We start from the raw sequence: 19,812 nt of genomic DNA, 5'->3' as shown, positions 1-19,812 counted from the left end.
TGCCCATGTAATTGTAACCCCTCTGTACAGTATTTTCACAATAAAAAAATCTACAAGTGAACATACTGAAAAATTAAAAATAATATACACACATGTACATGCACTGGGTCATGATGAATTATATAGATTCCTAGATTCACACATGAGGGCCAAAGGAGTATCTGCATAGGAGCAGATTACAAAGATTCAATAACTATGTGCATATGATCATATAAAAGCATATTTTATGAAATGAACTCTGAGAAAAGCAAACATGAGACTTTTTTAGTTGCAAAAAAAAAAAAAGAGTAGAATGGTGGTTTTCAAGGGAAGGGGGGATAGGGAAAGGTTAGTCAAATGTACCGTTACAGTTAGACAGGAGTCAAAACTTCCTGTTATGCTGTTATAGCAGGATGACTCTAGCCAACAATGAAATACTGTATGCAAAAAAATGAGAAAAGAGGTTCTGAATGTGTGAAAAAATAGAAATATTTAATCTTTTTTGCATGATATGTAAGCACTCCACCACTGAGACACCTCTATAGGCCTGTTTAAACTTGATTTAGACATTACATAATGGGTATCTGTATTGAAACATCACAGAGTGCCCCACAAATATATACAAATTGTTTATTTTTTTACTTCTCTGTTTAGAATTTTATTATCGTTATATTTAAGAAGTTGTATAAAGGAGTTGCCATTCAAGAAAGCAGTTTATGAATACAGTGTGTCTTGATCAATGTCACCCCTCTCGAGATTCTCACAAACCCCTCCCAACCTACACCTCCCCTTACTTTTCTTAATTTTTTAGGCTATCTATGGAAATCTTTCTGCCATTAAACAAAGCAGTATATGTACACAATGGATCTTGATTTGTGTTATCCCTTCAATAGTTTTTACCCCCTCACCCTGCAATCCCCCCCTTTCTCTCATTTAATTTTGTGGTTGTGGGGCTTGAACTCAGGGCCTGGGCAGTGTCCAGGCCTTTCCTCCTCCCCACCCCACCCCTACCCCACAAGAGCCAACTTCCTGGCACTTATTTTGTTGAGCTTTGACTTAGACTTAGTCTTTCTGGAAAAAAAATCATACTATTTGAGCTCGCTATAAGTCTATTATACTTCAGTTAATTCATTTGTATCTGCTTGCAATGTGTTTACTTATAGATGTATAGGCATATTCTAGCTACCACAAATGAGAGAAAACATGCAACCTGTGTTTCTCTGGGTCTGGCTTACTTCACTGGACTTAGTTTTTTTTTCCAAGTCTTTTCATTTCCTTATGAATGATATAATATTCTTTCTGATGGGTGAGTAAAATTCCATTATATATATATATATATATATATATATATATATATATATATATATATATATCACATTTCTTCTCTCATTTGTCCAGTTATGGTAAATAATTCTGCAATGAACACGGTCGTGCTGGTGGCTTTAGAGTAACCTTGTCTGTGCTCTATTTGATAAATGTCCAGGAGTGGAATTGCTAGGTTATAGGGTATTGTATGTTCCATTTTTTGAGAAACTTCCATACTACTTTCCAGAGCGATTGAACAAGCTGAAATTCCCAGTAACAGTGTATTGGGGTTTCCTTTAGGCTAAATCCTATTAATCCTAGTAATCTTGTTTTTTTCTTTGTTTCTTTTTGTCGGTCGTGGGGCCTGAACTCCGGGCCTGGCGCTGCCCCTCAGCTCTTCAGCTCAAGGCTAGCACTCTACCACTTGAGCCACAGCGTCACTGCTGGCTCTTTTTTTCTGCTTATTTGGTGCTGAAAAATCTAACCCAGGGCCTCATGCACGCAAGGTAAGCACTCTACCTCTGAGAATCTTTGTTATTGTTAGTTTTCTGGATAATAGGCATTCTAATTGGGGTGATATAGAACCACAATGTTGTTTTGATTTGCATTTCCTTTATAGCCAGAGATGTTTACCATTTCTTCATGTGTCTACTGGCCATTTTTACATCTTCTTCTAATTCTCTTTAAGTCGTTAGCCCATATACTAATTAGGCTGTTGTTTAAGGGTTTACTTTTCAGGGGTTTAATTTTTGAGCTCTAAGTATATTTTTGGATATTAGGCCCTTGTCTGATGTATAGCTGGTAAAATATTTCTCCCATTCTGTGGGATTTACAAATTCAATGCAATACACATCAAATCCCAATAACATTCTTCAGTAAGAAAGAAAACAATTCAAAAGATTACAAACAGCGAAAGTAATCTTTATCAGGAAGAACAGTGTTGGAGGAATAACAATATTAAACTTCAAACTCTATTCCAAAGCCATAATAATGAAAACAGCTTGGTACTAGCACAAAAATAGCCCCAAGGACCAGTGGATCAGAATAAAAGCCCCAATAATGAACTGAAAGATCGATATTCAGCTAATATTCAATAAGGGAGCCCAAAACATAGGCCTGGAAGAAAGATAGCCTCTCCAACAAATGATGTTGGCAAAATTAGCTATCCACATAGAGAAAACTAGATGCTTATATATCTCCTTGCACCAGAATCAATTCAAAATAGGTCAAAGACCTCAATGTAAAACCAGAAACCATGAAACTATTACAGGAAGGAGTAGGGGAACACAAGGGCTCGTAGGCACAGGTGGAAACCTTCTAGGTAGATCCAGAAACATAACAAATCAAAGAAAGACTTTATAACTAGGAATGCATCAAACTTAAAAGTTTCTGCATGGCAAAGGACATAGCTAACAAGCTAAATACAATTTTTTTTTTCAGGTAAGGGGTAGGTTTATTCAGTAGACCTGCTGAGACCAGGCAAGGTTGGCACTCCACGTGGCTGGGAAAGAGAGGAAGGAGCTAGAGCAGAGAAAGAGCAGAGAGAGCTAGAAAAGAAGAGCAAGACTCCACGTGGCTGGGAAAGAGAGGAAAGAGCTAGAGCAGAGAAAGAGCAGAGAGAGCTAGAAAAGAAGAGCAAGAGCAAGAGAGAGAGTGAGCAGAAAAGAAGAGCAAGAGTAAACACAATTTTAATTTAATCATTTTTCAAAAAAAATATGCCTCATAGAAACTTCTTGACAAGAGACCCAGGGGCATAACAGATAGGAGAGAGACTTGACAAGGGAGACTACATCAAATTAAATTTTTCTTCACAGCTAAGGTCATAGTTACTAAACTAGAAAGACAGTCAACGAACTGGCACTAGATCAGAAAAAAAGCCTAATATCTAATGTATACAAGGAGCTCAAGAAACTAACTCCTTTCAAACCTAATAAACCAATTACTAAATGGGTAAGGGATTTAAGAAAAGGCTTCTCAGAAGAAGAGGTAAGAATGGCAAAGAAACACATGAGGAAATTCTTATCATCCCTAGCCATAATGGAAATGCAAATCAAAGTAACTCTGAGATTCCATTGTGAATTCAATTCAACAACAAATGTTGGCATGGAATGTGGAAAAAGGAACCCTACTGCACTATTGGTGAGAATATAAACTAGTACAACAACTCTGGACAGCAGTCTGGAGATTCCTATAAGAACAAAAGATAGTCCTTCCCCAGGACCAAGCCTTATCACTCCAGGGCATCTACCCTGAACACCATGAGCCAGGAAATGGTATTGACACCTGCACATCTATGTTCATTGCCACACTATTTACAATAGCCAAGACATGGAAACAGCCCAGATGCCCTACAATAGATGAGTGGATCCAAAAAATGTAGTGCTTACACACAATGGAATTTTACGCAGCCATTAGAATAAAATATCATTTGCAGGGAAATGGATGGAACTAGAAAAACATCATGTTAAGTGAGGTAAGCTAAGCCCAGAGAGACAAATAGCACCTGTTCTCTCTGATATGCAGAAATTAGCTCTAAAAGACACTGGGCTATTATGATAAATTATACAGGATTCTAGATACTTAAACACAGTGAGACCAAAAGAGGGTACTCTTAGGCTAGAAACACAAAGGCACAATGACTACGTGCCTCTTCATATTTGTATAAAATATACATACTGAAACAAACTCCAAGACATGGAAACAACAGACCTCCTTTTTAATTTTTTTCTTCCTTTCTTTGTTTTCTAGTTTTTATTTTTTTATGATTCTGTCTTCTTTACCTTACATAGGGTGTATTCACATGTATATCTTTGGAAGAGTTAGGAGGAGGGTATAGAACTCAAGGGAAAAAGGGTGAAAAGTACAGCAGTGGAGCTCACTGGACACTGATGAAAAAAAACTATACAACTGATGGTTGGAGATGGGAGGGAGGGTCTGGGAGAGAGTGAGGGAACAGAAGACACTGTACAAAAGGAAATTATATATTAATTACCTGACTCATGTAATTGTAATCCCTCTGTGCATCACTTCTATAATAACAATGAAGTAAATTAATTTAAAAATTATGTCCAACATCCCATCACTGGCAAGTGAATAAACAAAATGTGGTACATCCATAAATGGAATATTAAGGTCATAAAAATGGAAGGCAGATCTAGTCTGTGCTATCATGTGGATGAATCCTGGACACACTATACTAAAAGAAATGTATCTGTGGCTTAGCAATAGAGTGCTTGGGTAGTATGCATGAAGACCTGGGTTCGATTCCTCAGTGCCATATAAACAGAAAAATCCAGAAGTGATGCTGTGGCTTAAATGGTAGATCATTAGCCTTGAGCACAGAGAGGCTCAAGGACAGTGCCTAGGCCCTGAGTTCAAGCTCCAGGACCAGCAAAAAAGAAAAAAGAAAGAAAAAAAAGTATCTGAAAGCAGGCAAAGACACAAAGTGGTAGCTGTGGAAGTAAGTAAGAGAGGATGAGAGTGACTGCTAAGGGAGATGAAGCTTCTTTGGGGAAAAATGAGAATGTTCTGAAATTAGCAGAAATGGTTGCACAACGAGACCACTAAAAATCACAATAATTATATACTTTAATAGAATAATTTATCTCGGTGGCTGCTGTAACACAAAAACCATAAATGTGGACTTCAAACAAAACGTATTTATTCTCTCACAGTTCTGCAGGTCAGGGTCAAGCCCTCAGGTCAAGGTGTCAGCAGGGCTCCACCACAAGCAAGGTGTCTGTGAGCTCGGCCTTCCAACCTGGCAAGTAACAGGCTGGCTGTGCTCTCAGCACTGCTTCCGCTGCCTCTATCTACACCTCCCTTTCTCTCTTGTCTCTTTCGCTCTGTCTCTCTATATTCTCTCTGTCTCTCTGTGTCTCCTCTGTGTTTCTCTCTGTCTCCATTTCTCTTCTACCCCCCCACCTCCCGCTCTCTGTCTCTGTCTCTGTCTGTCTCTGTCTCTGTTCCTCTCTCTCTTTCTCTCTCTCCCTCTCTCTGTCTCTCTCTGTCTGTGTCTGTCTATCTGTCTGTCTGTCTGTCTCTCTCTCTTTCTCTCTCTCGGACACCATGGAGGCATTTAGATAATCTCATCTTGCTTTCCTTAATTTAACTATATCTGAAAAAGACCCATTTTCTGGAGAACTCACAGGTTGTAGAAATTCACAGGTGGTCATATCCTTGAGGGTACCCAATTACCACAGCCAGGGTTACATGCAAATAACCGACATGGTACAACAGCCCGTATCTGTGTGTGCTCAACCTTCCCTTCAGGAAAGCAAATACCAGTCAGCATGAAGATGTGAGATTAGCTGACAGCTTAAGCTACAATACCTTCAGAATATGCTACATCACTGGAGCTGAAGCCACAGAACCACTCTACAAGCTCCCCAGTGAGGAGCTGAGAGTTAGCTCCTCCCCTTTCTCCTCCCTTTTTCTCTCTGCCTAGTTCTCTTTTTTTCTCCTTCTACACAGAGTGAGTCCTATAACATCTGTTTTCCGGAGGATCCAAACTCAATCTATTGATATTGAGAGAAGTTGATGGCAGTCAGTATCAAGATAGACTTTGCAAGTTAGGTTACTCACTTACCAGTAAGAAATGACCCTGGGCCCAAGTTCAAAGAGTCTCTCTGGCCCAAGGTAGAAGCCTACCTTCTCAACTTTTGCCAGTGGTGAATCAGGAGAGTAGTCTGCTAGAGAAAGCTTCTCTGGCCAGGGTAGAAATTGTATGAGGGTGAACAATGTGTATAGGGGCAATGGAACTGGCCGAATATTATTAAACTGTATTGCTACCATACAAAGGAAAATGAAAGCAGTTGGCAAACATTTCAAAACTAAACATGAGAGCCAAAGAGCCTCTCTGGAAGCATCCTATGCCTTTATCTCTTCCAGTGAGAAAACAGATGCTGGGTGCTGACAGCTCATGCTTATCATCTTAGCTACACAGGAGGCTCAGATCTGAGGATCATGGCTCAAAGCCAGCCCAGGCAGCAAAGTCATGAGACTCTTATCTCTAATTAAGCACCAAAAAAGCTGAAAGTGGAGCTGTGGCTCAAGTGGTAAAATGCTAGCCTTGAGTAAAACAAAAGCTCAGGGATAGAGCATAGGCCCTGAGTTCAAGCCTCAAGACCAGCACAAAAACCAAGAGAAGAGATAGAGCTCTGGAACAAATTCTGGGTTGTCAAACTTCAGAAACTATTGGATAGATAGCAAAGGCAAGTCTGGTACATAAAAAGCAAGGCGCTAGTTAACAACATAACAGAAATGGTGGGACAAAAGTGAACGAATGCACCAGTGGTACTCACTAGACACTATGTTATAAATGAACTATACAACTAGTGGGTAAAGATGGGAGGGAAAAACTGAGAGAGAGCAAGGGGAAGGGTCACATTGTCCAAAAAGAAATGTACTAATGGGCTGGGAAGGTGGCTTAGTGGTAGAGCGCTTGCCTTGCATGCATGAGGCCCTGGGTTCGATTCCTCAGCACCACATAAGCAGAAAAAGCCAGAAGTGGCACTGTGGCTCAAGTGGTAGAGTGCTAGCCTTGAGCTGAAGAGCTGAGGGACAGTGCGCAGGCCCAGAGTTCAGGCCCCACGACTGGCAAAAAGAAAAAAGAAAAAGAAAGAAATGTACTCATGGGGCTGGGAAAATGGCTCAATGGTAGAGCACTTGCCTTGCATGCCTGAGGCCCTGGGTTCAATTCCTCAGCACCACATAAAGAAGTGGCGCTGTGGCTCAAGTGGTAGAGCGCTAGCCTTGAGCTGAAGAGCTGAGGGACAGCGCCCAGGCCCAGAGTTCAGGCCCCATGACTGGACCCAAAAAAAAAAAAAAAAGAAATGTACTCATTACCTGGCTTTTGTAACTGTAACTTCTTTGTATATCACCTTTATAATAACAATAAAAAAATAAAAATACAGTAGCCTAAAACATGGGTTTGGGATGGACTGTCAAAGACCCAAGATCTCAAAGGCAGAGAGGGACCTTTGGTGACCTACCCCTTTCAATTAATGGCCTGTCAAGGCCTATTATGAATTTGTACTCCCCCTAAGTAAAAGAATGGGACAGAGATCTCTCCTCCACAAACAACTGCTTCCTCCCTCAGAAGCTACTCCTGCTTCTCAAGTGGCTGCCAGATCACCAACTAGGGTTAAATCCCAGCCCAGCACAACTGTGAATACATGAGGAAGAGAGGGAGATTCTATCTAAAGTAGTAGTAGGGATCAACTAGGATGTACTGGCAGAGGGCGCATAGGATCAGATTTCAAGTATGCTTGATCTACTGTGCAGGCATGAGTTAATGACTTAGAAACACTCTCTTAGAACATAGGATTTAACACCCTGTCAAAGATCCATATAGATAGGATAAACTCTGTGGTAGGGTGGCTTGAGAACCTTGGGGAAATTGATAGCTTAAGCGAATTGGAAATGTGTATGTGTTGCCACAGGAAGCAGTGGGGAAAATAATTAAGGACCAGGACCTGGGAAAGTGGCTTAGTGGTAGAGTGCTTGCCTAACATGCATGGAGCCCTGGGCGTGATTCCTCAGTACCACATACTACACAGAAAAAGCCAGAAGTGGTGCTGTGGCTCAACTGGTAGAGTGCTAGCCTTGAGCAAATGAAGCTCAGGGACGGTGCCCAGGCCCAGAGTTCAAGCCCCAGGACTGGCAGGACTGGCAACAATAAATAAATAATTAAGGACCAGTGGGAATTGGGCATGTAGGATGAGGATGTATTATATGAGTCAGAAAACTAGAGAATTTATCCTCCACAAGAGAACTTACAGGACATTTTATTCGTGAAGACTGTCAGAAGTAAAATAATAAGAGGGGCCCCAGCATCCCCAAAGGAAATCAGTGGTGGGCCTCATCTGCAGACCAGGTTTATACTAGGAGAGTCAGTTACCAAGAATGACTCATGAATAGCAACACGGATAATGTCATGAAGTCACAGATCTCAGGTAGTGGTATTTAAGTACCCAGCAGGAGTCCCTAATATGATGAAGAGACCACATCTGGACTCAAGCCTATGTAGGGGCAGAGAGCATCTGTAAACTTCATGAGGAGATCACCCAAAGTCTTATTTCAGCACCTCCCTCTTCATTTCCTACCTCGTATTTGTACATCATCTTACATGACCAACTGCAGGAAGAGGAGAAAACCAGGACTTCCTTTACAAATTAGTTGGCTCTGTATTTGGACAGATTTAAAAGCTGGAAAAAAATGGAGATTGCACTGTAGTCCCATTTGGAGATGACCTTGAAAGTCAAAGGTGAGAGGAAATAATTACAATGGTAGGAACTTCAACTGGTACCCTTGATGATTGCCTTTGTGTGCAAGTAGTGGTGCAAGGCGAGGTGTTCTAATCATTACAATATAGTTACATAAGTATGGCCAGTAATAAATACGCCTGTAAGCTGGGCAAGGGCCTAAAAGGAAAACTGGGGGAGACTGGCACAAAGAATTCTATAGTAGAAGCAAGTAGATGAATGCATGAGAATAGAAACAGAGTGCAAATACTTATGTCACATGGTAATGTCCACCAGAAAGCAGCCACTGTAGAATATACCATAAACAACCAAACAGAATAAAAAATTCTGCCAGTGGAAATTAGAAGAGGCTTCATAATCAATCACTTCAGGACCAGGAAGAGAAACATAGAAGTGGAGTACTTACCATGTCAACATGGAGGCAACATGTGGACCCCACAGCATGAATTTTTCTCCCCCACCCGCTTATTTATTTTCAATACATTTTATTGAGATTAAGGGATTACATAAATTTCACACATTTCACAGTATTGTGAGATAGTGATAGTTAAAGTCATAAACACATTTTAACCTTCACAAGGCAAACTGTCATTGTCATGGTCTATAAGATTTGTGCACTATGGATTTTTATTTAACCTGCCAACAATAGAGGTCAATTTGAACCCATGATATGACACTGCTCCTCAAGAGGACCCACTAACCACTCAGTGGTTAGTGGTCACTGAAGGGCCTATTATCCCAATAATTAATATTTATTCCAAGGAAGGGTCTGTTTTTCTTGCTTCTATATTTCCTGCCAGCACTACTATTGAAGGCTTAAAATGGCATGAAAGCACATACAACATAACCTCCGATCCATTTCCCAGTGAAGGGAGTATAATAGCGGGGCAAAGACCACCAGATTCTCAATAGCATCCAAAAAGCAACTAGCCTGCTCTATCACTAGCTGGTTGACTAGTGAAATGGACTGCCAAGCTTCGAGCTTCCAAGAAAAAAACTCTGCAATGTGCTCCTCAGATGTATACGGAGAAGTGAATGAATTGGCATGGCACAAGGGGAAGACTGTGGTAACTATAAAGATGCATCTTTGGATCTACCTTCATGAATTCTATGTTCAGCACCCAGGAGTGTGGTTACACTGACAGTCACCAACTATAGCAACTTCAGGATTCACTAAGTGACAAAGCTGAGCTCATGATGCTCCTGGGAAGCCCCCAGGCAAGGACGGAGCCATCACTGCCTGTGTGGAACTCTTCAATGGCACTATCATTTGTAACTCTTCCTTCCCTTCTCCTTAGGTGTCAACTTGTACTTGAAGCTCTTCTCTGCCTATTCTCATACTCCTTTTCTCTTTGGAGTTCACAGGCAGTTTTGACATATCTTTTGCAATACATCTCTTGCATATCTAACTCTGTCCCCTAAGATAACGCAAAACTTATATTTTTTCTTACCAATCCACATAACAAAAGTGACTTATATTTCCTACCAAACCTCCATCCTTGCTATAGATCTTTACTTATATTATGCAACTAAAGTGCTTTATAAGCATCTCAATAGGTAGCAACTAGCCATGAGCAATGAGGAAATGCAAGGGAAACTTAAAATACAGGATGAGAGTACAGGTCTTAGAGAAAACGTCCTTCCCAACTCACAAGTAACATCAGCTTTGTAAGACTGGACATAGAGATAGGAGTTTCTCACAGGCTATCTCAATTTAAGAACTTAAACTGAGAAGGTGATTCAGTGGCAGAGTGCTTGCCTTGCATGCATGGGGCCCTGGGTTCAATTCTTCAGCACCACATAGGCAGAAAAAGCTGGAAGTGGCACTGTGACTCAAGTGGTAGAGTGCTAGCCTTGAGCTGAAGAGCTGAGGGACAGCGCCCAGGCCTGGAGTTCAGACCATTGTGGGAACAGAAAGACGAAGAAGGAGGAGGAGGAGGAGGAAGGAAGAAGGAAGAAGAAGAAGAAGAAGAAGAAGAAGAAGAAGAAGAAGAAGAAGAAGAAGAAGAAGAAGAAGAAGAAGAACTTCAACTCGAATAATATTGTTCTCACCACAGAGACAACCTATTTTCAGTATATCGAAAGCGTATTGTAACAGGCATTTAAAGTTTTTTTTAAATTAAGTTTTTTATTGTGAAAATACTGTACAAAGGGGTTACAGTTACATGAGCAAGGTAATGAGGACATTTCTTATCCAGCATTGTTGCCTCCTCCTTTGTTTCCCCCCTACCATCTCTTCCCTCCCACCTCCTCAGCTATAACCTCCCCCCACTCCCCCTACTCCCCAGCTAAATTGTAAAGTTTGTTTTTCAACATAGTGTCTTGTACATTTCATTGTTGCAATGGGTCAAGCTGTATCCCTATTTAAACAATTTGTTTTTTCCCTTTCCATCCCCAAATTATACTAACATCAAATACAGTGAAAACAGAGGTTATACTGTGAGGGAGGGACATATAAAGCAACAAAAAAAAATCACATGGTACCTTAAATACATTAGAAACAATATCAAGGAAGAAAAAAAAACCACTTGTGTAGTATGGAGGTTCCTCAAAAGATTCCACATAGAGCTCTCCTATTACCCAGAAATCCCACTTTTGAGTATTTACCCAAATGATCACAAATAAGAACATACTAAAGCTACCAGCACAACTATGTTTATTGCAGCATTATTTACCAGAGCTAAGATATGGAACCAACCCAGATGGCCCTCAGTAGATGAATGGATCAAGAAAATATGTGGTATGTATGTATGTATGTACGTATGTATGTATGTATGTATAATTGAATTCTATGCCTCCATCAGAAAGAATGACATCTCCCCATTTGTTAGGAAATGGAAAAACTTGGAAAAAATTATAAAGTGAAGTAAGCCAGGCCCAAAGAAACGTAGGTCCCATGGTTTCCCTTATTTGCAATAACTAGCATATGTCTGGGACAAGCAGAAAAGGTCAGATAAGATGATGTTAAGCACTGGGTGCTGGTGGCTCACGCCTGTAATCCTAGCTACTCAGGAGGCTGAGATCTGAGGATCGCGGTTCAAAGCCAGCCCGGGCAGGAAAGACCGTGAGACTCCTATCTCTAATAAACCACTAGAAAACCAGAAGTGGCGCTGTAGCTCAAGTGGTAGAGCGCTCGCCTTGAGCTGAAGAGCTGAGGGAAAGCGCCCAGGCCCAGAGTTCAAGTCCCACGACCCGACAAAAAAAAAAAATGATGTTAAGCATGTAAAGTTTTTACTGCCATGAATTACCTGAGAGCCAGAGAAAGCCTATCATTGGTGTGCCTTCATTTTGTGTTTGTCATTGTTCTCAGCTGTTCTCTCAACAGTCACTTTATAAACTCCTTGGGGTCCAGGAAGACAGGGCTGATTGATAGCATCTTCTTGACAAGGAACTAAAACTCCCCCTAAGGAACAGCAGAGCCTTGCAGAACAGAATTCCCCACGCCCATCCCCCAAAGGAGGATAATTACCTGCTTCCTGAAGCTGGAGAAATCATCTCATGGGAACCAGGCTCCTCCCTTCCAGTGTAGACAGGAATAACAACTTCTCCAGACCTGGAAGAACTAAAACTGAGATAATGACTACACCTACCACACCTGCAACTAATAACAGGCCTACTAAACTATATATACGTTTCTCACCTACTCCTAATTCTTTCTCTACTTAAACCTAATGTCCTGTCTATATCCTGAAGATGGCTGAAGATGAACTGAAGTGCCTATGTCTTCCCATGACATCATGTCACATAATTTCCTTTCTCTTCCATATGTCTTTCTCACTGTAGGATCAAGGCTCTGCACACAGGGGCAAGCAAGTGCTGACTGACATGTTTGATCAGGAAAGACACACAACCCTGTTAAGAAATATAGACAAAGGGCTGCACTACTAAGTTCCAACACCCTGATATCTTGACTCACACAACCCAAAGGATAACTCAAAGCAAAAAGGGACTCATTGGTTGCAACATGACCCATGGGACATCTCATTGCTGAAAAGTGAATTTTGTATTGTATTGTATTGTATGGTATGGTATTGTATATGCCAGACCTGGGGCATGAACTCATGGCCTGAGTGCTCTCTTTTAGCTTTTTCTCTCGAAGCTGGCACTCTACCACTTGAGCTGCACCCTCTCCACTTCCAGATTTTTACTGGGTTTTATAATTAAACAGTCTCAAGGATGTGTCTGCCTGTCCTGGCTTTGGACCTCTGTTTTCAGGTCTCTGCCTCCTGAATAGCAAAGATTATAGGCATGAACTGCCATGCCTGACTGTATGTTTACTTTCAAAGGGTAGGAGAGCATTTATTCCACTAACCATACACAGTAAGGGCAACTAGAGAGGTCAAGAATTCATGGCCTACATCAGCTGCACTGGACATAGAAGGAACTAAGCAACCCAAAGACAGTGATGGGAACGGAGAAATGAGAGGGAAAGTGGGAACAGCCTACACTAAGCAAAAGGAAAGAAATGTAATGATACCTGATGTGGAAGAAATAACTTATATTGTCAAGGTTCATAGAATTCACAAACTTTATAGACCATGACAATGACAATTTGCCTTGTGAAGGTTAAATGTGTTTGTGACTCTAAGTATCACTATTCCACAATACTGTGAAACATGTGAAATTTATGTAATCATCTAATCTCAATTTTAAAAAAAAGTGAAAGAAGGGATGGGTTAGGAGGGATGGGTGACAATGTTGCCAGATACTTTGTATTCATATACTGTTTTGTAGAATGGGAACTTCTTTGTACAGCTACTTAAAGATAATAATAAAAGAATTAATGGCCTGGATTTTGTCAACCCAGGATTGTCAACCCACAAATAATATGCTAGCCAAACAAATTTAATAGTTTTTTCCTATCTCCAAAATAAAAAAATGAATGTACAGATTATAGGAATAATGATAGTAATATCCTAGAATGGAAAAAGCCTCCCCTGCTTTAAGAGGACATGGTTGAGAAAAAAGGAATGAATGGAATGCAAAAAAATGAGTCAGCTACACAAAATGGACCAGGTGCAATGTGGACATAAAAATTGAACTCAAGCTGGGCATGGTGGCTCACTCAGGAGTTTGAAATTCTGAGGATCACAGCTCAATGCCAGCCTGGGTCTTATCCCAAAATAACCACTAGAAAACTGGAAGTTGAGCTGTGGCTCAATGTGGTAGAGCCTTGAGCAAAAGAGCTCAGGGACAGTGCCTGAGTTCAAGTTCCATGGCCAACAAAACAAAAAAAGCCCTGAGCTCATGAAATGTTCCCCTGTGCACAAAATTCACACTATGATACAAGGAGATAAGATCAAACCAATTAATAAGGTTCTCAAAAAGGGAGACATTATTAGGCACTGGTAGCTCACACCTGTAATCCTTTCTACTGAGAGTCTTAGATAGGATCATGCTTTGTGAGGCAAAAAGGTTCATGAGACCGCTCCTTCTCATTGCTGGATGCAGTGGTGTGTACCTGTCACCTCAGCTTCATAGGAATGTAAATAGGTGGATTTCTGGGCAGAAAATGAGACCCTATCTCAGAAATAATCAATACAAAAAAGGGCTGGAGGCATGGCAGAGAACTTACCTAGCAAGCATGAGGCCCTGGATTCAAACCCCAGGACCACTAAAAAGGACAAAAGATGGGGGGAGGGCAGCCCAACCCATAGTGTAATACCTACTCACAACCCTGTCCATGTGACATGCTACTTTGACTAGCAGACCACAGTGTCGCTCTTATAATGCTGTCCTGATAAATCTTGGCTTTCTCTTACCTTCTTGTCTTGGAAAATTCTTTTACCAACTTGTGTTACCAACCCACAGCCCACAGCCCCCCAAAATCCACAACATAAGGAGATTAGAAGGAATGTCATTTTCATATCAGGACCTTTTGTAGGACTGCACATAACTTGGGAAGAGCTGCAGGTCTCTAGCCAGGACAACACTCAGGGTGAGAACGAAAGGGCCCCTCCTTTTGTGTGTATGGAACCCATTTCCCTTAGGAATAAAAGATCCAAACCTGAGACTTACACAGACTCTTCAGTGGAATGACATGCTTCCCCTAAAATTTATGGGTCTCTGGTAAGGACAATTCTCTGATGAAAGCAAAACTAGATCGAGGACAAAAAGAACTCTTTGCCTGCAGTCCATACATGTGAAGAGCCTGCCTGTCAGCTCGATGTCAAATCCCTGTTTTTCATGCACTTTGCAATAGTGATGGAAACTCAGCAAAAGATCCATGTGTGCTGTTGTGGCCGCTCCTTCTCTCCTCACACTTCAACTTTCACATCTCCTGTCAACCCCTCAGATGACATCACCTCTGCCCTATGGAAGGATTATTTCTGCCCAGTGGATGGAGTCTTGGTGCCAATGGTTGATTCCCCTTTGTCCCTCCCCTTCTCTGGTTAGTATGGACAAGACTGTGTACCCCGATTTCACATATGGGAGTCCTCTCAACTGGGAGAGTGGCACTGTTGGGATCCTCTCATCCTTGAGAGTTTCAGAGTCCATCTGATTAAAGTGATGCCCTATCAGAGGTAGAACCCCAATTCAGGTCTCCACAATGTGTGGGCCTCTTTTTACCTGGTGGGAGGCTAAGGAGACATGGGTTCTGGAAATCCCTTCCCCAACATGAATTAGATTGCCTCCATCCCCTCAGATTCAACCCTGGGCTGCATTCTCCAATATTGGGTGAAATGTGATCCTTACATAGGTAAAAAAGAAACCCTTAATTTTTCTTTGTGAGGTGGCAATAGTTGCTTACAAATCACCAGATCAAGTTGTCTGGCCTTAAAAGATCACTTACCTGTCACACCATGTAACAACTCAATCTTCTCTGCTATTATTCCTCTATGTGATCTGTGATGGTCTATGTCCAGGCTTTCGTGTGTCCCTCAGGATTGGGATCTCTGAGAGGGATGTCATTATAGTAGACCCTATTCCCAGAAATGGAAGATTCATATGATATTCTAGATGACCTCCAGCTCTCCTATCTGCATGATCCAAACCCATTTCTACCCCTTCTCCTTCCTCCAGTCCCTCAGAGCCATTCAGCCATCCATCTCTTCATGCAGATAACTACAGCTTCCACCCCTTTCATATACTATGTTGGCACTTTTTTTAAAACCATGAATAGGCCCTCTAAGTCAAGCTAAAAAGAGCCTTTAGCCACTCTGTGAGATAGCAAATGGGGAATTGGGAACCATCTTGGGTGCACATCTCTTACTCATATTTCACCTGGAGCTCAGCCAAGACCTCTCCATCTTTATTAAGGAATTCAAAACCCTGACAGTTTCCTTTGATCTTACCTGACATGACAGTGCAGTTGTCTTAGCATTTGTAGCACCCATGAGGAAAGGTCTAAACTTTGGTTACTAGCTAAGACTTGGGTTGCTGAAGGTTTTATCTCTAGGGCAGGTCCCTAAATGGGATTAACAAGGAAGGGTCAGGGCAGAAACCTAAAAAAATACTTAGGATCACTTGTCTCTTGGAGGGTATGCAAGAGGCTATGATTGAACCTACTAATTTCAATAAACTAAGAGAAATCACTCAAAGACCCACCTAATTTCCAGTCCTCACTCACTCCAGGCAAGAAGAGGTCATGTGCTTGTAGATCCAAGACACAGAAAGACCTAAGTATTCTCACCATACATTCTATCACTCTATCCTTACTAAACATTAGAGAAAAATTCCAAAAATCTAGAATGGGGCTTTCAAACTATTTTATGTCCCTACTAGAAATGGCATCATTTAAGATCTTTAATAATTGAGAAGGTAGAGTGGAAGATTGAAAAGAGGTAACAGGCTGAATATATGGCCACTGCAGTTGCCAACTCTCATCTCATTCTGGGTGACCTCCAGCTTCCATATTCATTCAGGCTAATTGCAGGCCATCACAGGCTTTCCATAGTCCTCACTGGCCAGCTGTAATTGAGATCGGCTGGGACATTTCAGTGGCAACTGTCAAAACCCACATTTTCCCCGCAGGACCATTTCCACACGACAGGCAGAAAGGCTACTGGTAACAGGACTGCCCTTCCCTTGTCTACAAGGAGAAGCTAACCCAAGTCCAAGACTCCCATGGATAGCCTATTCTTAATGGCCAGGAGATGACTTTGACTTGGTTTTTGGACTAGCAGGAACCAACAGATGGAAAAGATCTCTGCATCTTGACTGATACAGCCCAGGGACTACACTGGTTCCTGTATTCTCCGTTGAAGAGCTCCAGCTGACCCCAAATCACTTTTTTGATAGATGCCAGGACTTCATGTTCTTCCCTAATTACCTTCTCTGGCACCACACTTCAGTCCTCTATTCTCTTCACAGGAATATATGGACAAACTCAATTGGGTTAGTTTATTCCCCAACTCATCTCCTCACTAGTGAACAGTGTCTTTACCCATTCTTTCTAGGCACTGTTACTCCTAGGCTGTGATATCCAAACTAGGACCAACCTTAGTGGCCAGAGTGCAGATAGTAGTGGGTTCATCCTTTCATTGGTCTTAAAGGTCCTTCTAAGGACTGGGACATAACATTCCCGAATATTCACTATCTGTAACTCTGGAAAAAAACATTTCTAAAAGACCTCAACTTTTCCCCCAGGGATCCTTAAGAGTCTCTGAAGCCAGAAGCCAAAAGAAGACTCCAAAGTGTCATTACTAAAGTTTATCAGCTGGCATAAAATACTCTTGCAATTCTGCCTCACCCCTTTCTCCCCCCTTATTCTGGCAGGAAACAAAGATGGTCCTTATAGGATGCTCTGGGGCTTTAATGAGTTAGAAATTCCTATTTGCCCAATTGTCCTTAACCTATATACAAATCTTCACAGGGGTAAAGATAAAGCCTCCACCCCTCCCTCTCTCCCTGTAAGGCCTAGATTTCTCTACAAAAATTCTAGTTGCTAGGACAGATCCTAACTCCTGGGATCACATCTAACTGGGAAGTGCAGGGACTTTATTTTAAACATGGGACTCATTTTCCAACAAGCAACGCACTCACTTAGGAGAACGGTGGGGTATTATTCATGTGGATCCCCCAGTTTGGGCTGACAGCCAAACCCTTCATTGGGGCTTTGGAATGTCCTAAAAAGGAGTCTCTAGCACATACCCCTAAAGTGAGCCTGAACCCTACAGGCCTTACAGAAACTTCTTACTAACTGCCTTTGCTCTTGCCCTCCTTATCCTGAGAAAACTCTTTTTACTATGTATTCATGAGAGAAGCGGGGCTGCGTTGTAGTCTTTACTAAACTATCAGGACCCACAAATTGCCAGTAGCATATGTATCTAAAAGACTAGACCCCAGCAGTTGAGTGATGGCCCCTGTACCTCAGGGTATTGGATTCAGTAGTTCTGGCATGAGTTTTCCAAACTGACACAGAGGGCAGGATTGATGGCATTCACTCCCTACCAAATGACAGCTATTCACAATTTAGAGCCTTCATCTTCAAATTTGATTTTGTCAAACCCTGCTACATTATTGCAGGATCCAAATTCTGACCCCCACACTTTAAATACTTTTCTGGTAGTTACTAATCTGATCTGCACTGCCCAATCACTGTACTCCAAGACATCCCCTATCTTGACCCTGATGGCACCTGGCTCACAGATAACAACAGGAGTATGACTTTGCTGCTGTTGGAACTCTCAGAAGTCACTGAGGCTGGCTCCCTCCCCAGTAGCTCTACTTCAGCTCAAAAGGCTGAGGTTATTACACTCACTCAAGCTCTTTAGTGAGGGCCAAATAAAAGTCAGCATATATATTGACTGTCTCTTTCATGTGGTATGTGCACACCAGGCCATTTAGAAGGCTAAGGGATAGCCCCAATCACCTGCCTCTTTTTAAAGACCATCAAGCTCCCAGGAAGGAGGGCATTGCAGATCCCACCAAAGGGCTATAGACCAGGCATCATTGGCTAAATCAAGCTGACAAGCCAAGGAGGCAACCCAACAACCCTGCAGGCAGCCCTACTCCTCACCCCTCCCTACTTTATCCCCAATATACTCTAAGGAAATTAAGGAGGCCATGGCTAAGTTTTTCACACCTGAGGGTGAGTTACAGGGACCAAACTACTGTGTCCTTCCTTCTGCCTTCTCTTGATCAGTCTACTCCATATTGGAGTTTTAACTGTGGACCATCTGTCAAGCCTGTCCCATCTGTTGATATACCAACCCTGAAAGGACAAAGAGCCCCTACCCTTCCTCCCACTTATTCAGAGGTGAGCACCCTTTCTAGGGCAGGACTTAGAACTTGACGTCTTTAGTGGATACGTTTATAGGATGAAGCTTTTCCTACCCACATAGAAAAGGTTCTGTTGATTCTTGCTCTCATTAAATATATAACACCTCCATGTATCTCTAAATCTCTTATTATCAAACAGTAATCATATGAGGGGGTTTCATTATGGTAGTTCCATGTATAGTGTACTTTGAACAAGTTCACCCCTTCCATTATATTCCTGTATTTTCACCCCATCTTAAATATTCTTTATGGTGAGAATATTTAAGTCTTAGCTGGTGTGTGTGTGTGTGTGTGTGTTCACATACATATGCATTCTGGTATTAGGGCTTCAACTCAGGGTCTTGTCTCCTTTTTTCCACTCAAAGCTTTTCCACTCTGCCAATTGAGCCACAGCTCCACCTCCAGCTTTTTGCTGGTTAGAAGTCTCACAGACTTTTCTGTCTGGTTTTGCTTCTAACTTTGATCCTTAGCTCTCAGCTTCCCAAGTATCTAGGATACTGGTGGCTTATCAGCTTCTCCAGGCTTAGCTATTTTTACACATATGCTAACTACATGACCTTGTTGTAGGATAGAAAAGAATTTACTCTTCCCAATTGCACTCTTGTATTTGTTGGCCAGTGCCCACCCCTTTCCAGTCCTCCCAACCAGGCCCTGGTAACCAATTCTACCCTCTACTTTGATGAGTTTGACTGAAGACTTCCCCTACAAGTACTTTTCTTTCACTTACTATAGTGTTCTCTAAATTGACCCATGTGGTCACAATGATAGTTTGCTATTTCAAGGGTGAGTATTCCATTGTGTAAATAATGCCATGCTTTTACAATTCCATCCATCTGATGGATACATTTCAACATGAGAGAATTTTAAAGTAAATATTCAGTATAATGCTTTAAAGTAAATATTCAGTATATATGCTTAATTTGGAGGCTAGGGCAGAAGGGACTCAATTAAGGGACTTAGTAGTCTCCCTTAACTAAGGAGTTATGTCTCCACTTGCCATCTCAAGCAAGTGCTTCCTCAATAATTTCCATACAGATTT

Source organism: Dipodomys ordii, unplaced genomic scaffold, assembly GCF_000151885.1.
Source record: "Dipodomys ordii isolate 6190 unplaced genomic scaffold, Dord_2.0 Scaffold1, whole genome shotgun sequence".
Classification (NCBI taxonomy): domain Eukaryota; kingdom Metazoa; phylum Chordata; class Mammalia; order Rodentia; family Heteromyidae; genus Dipodomys; species Dipodomys ordii.
The sequence above is the reverse complement of the archived record's forward strand: the minus strand, read 5'-3'. Positions refer to the sequence as shown.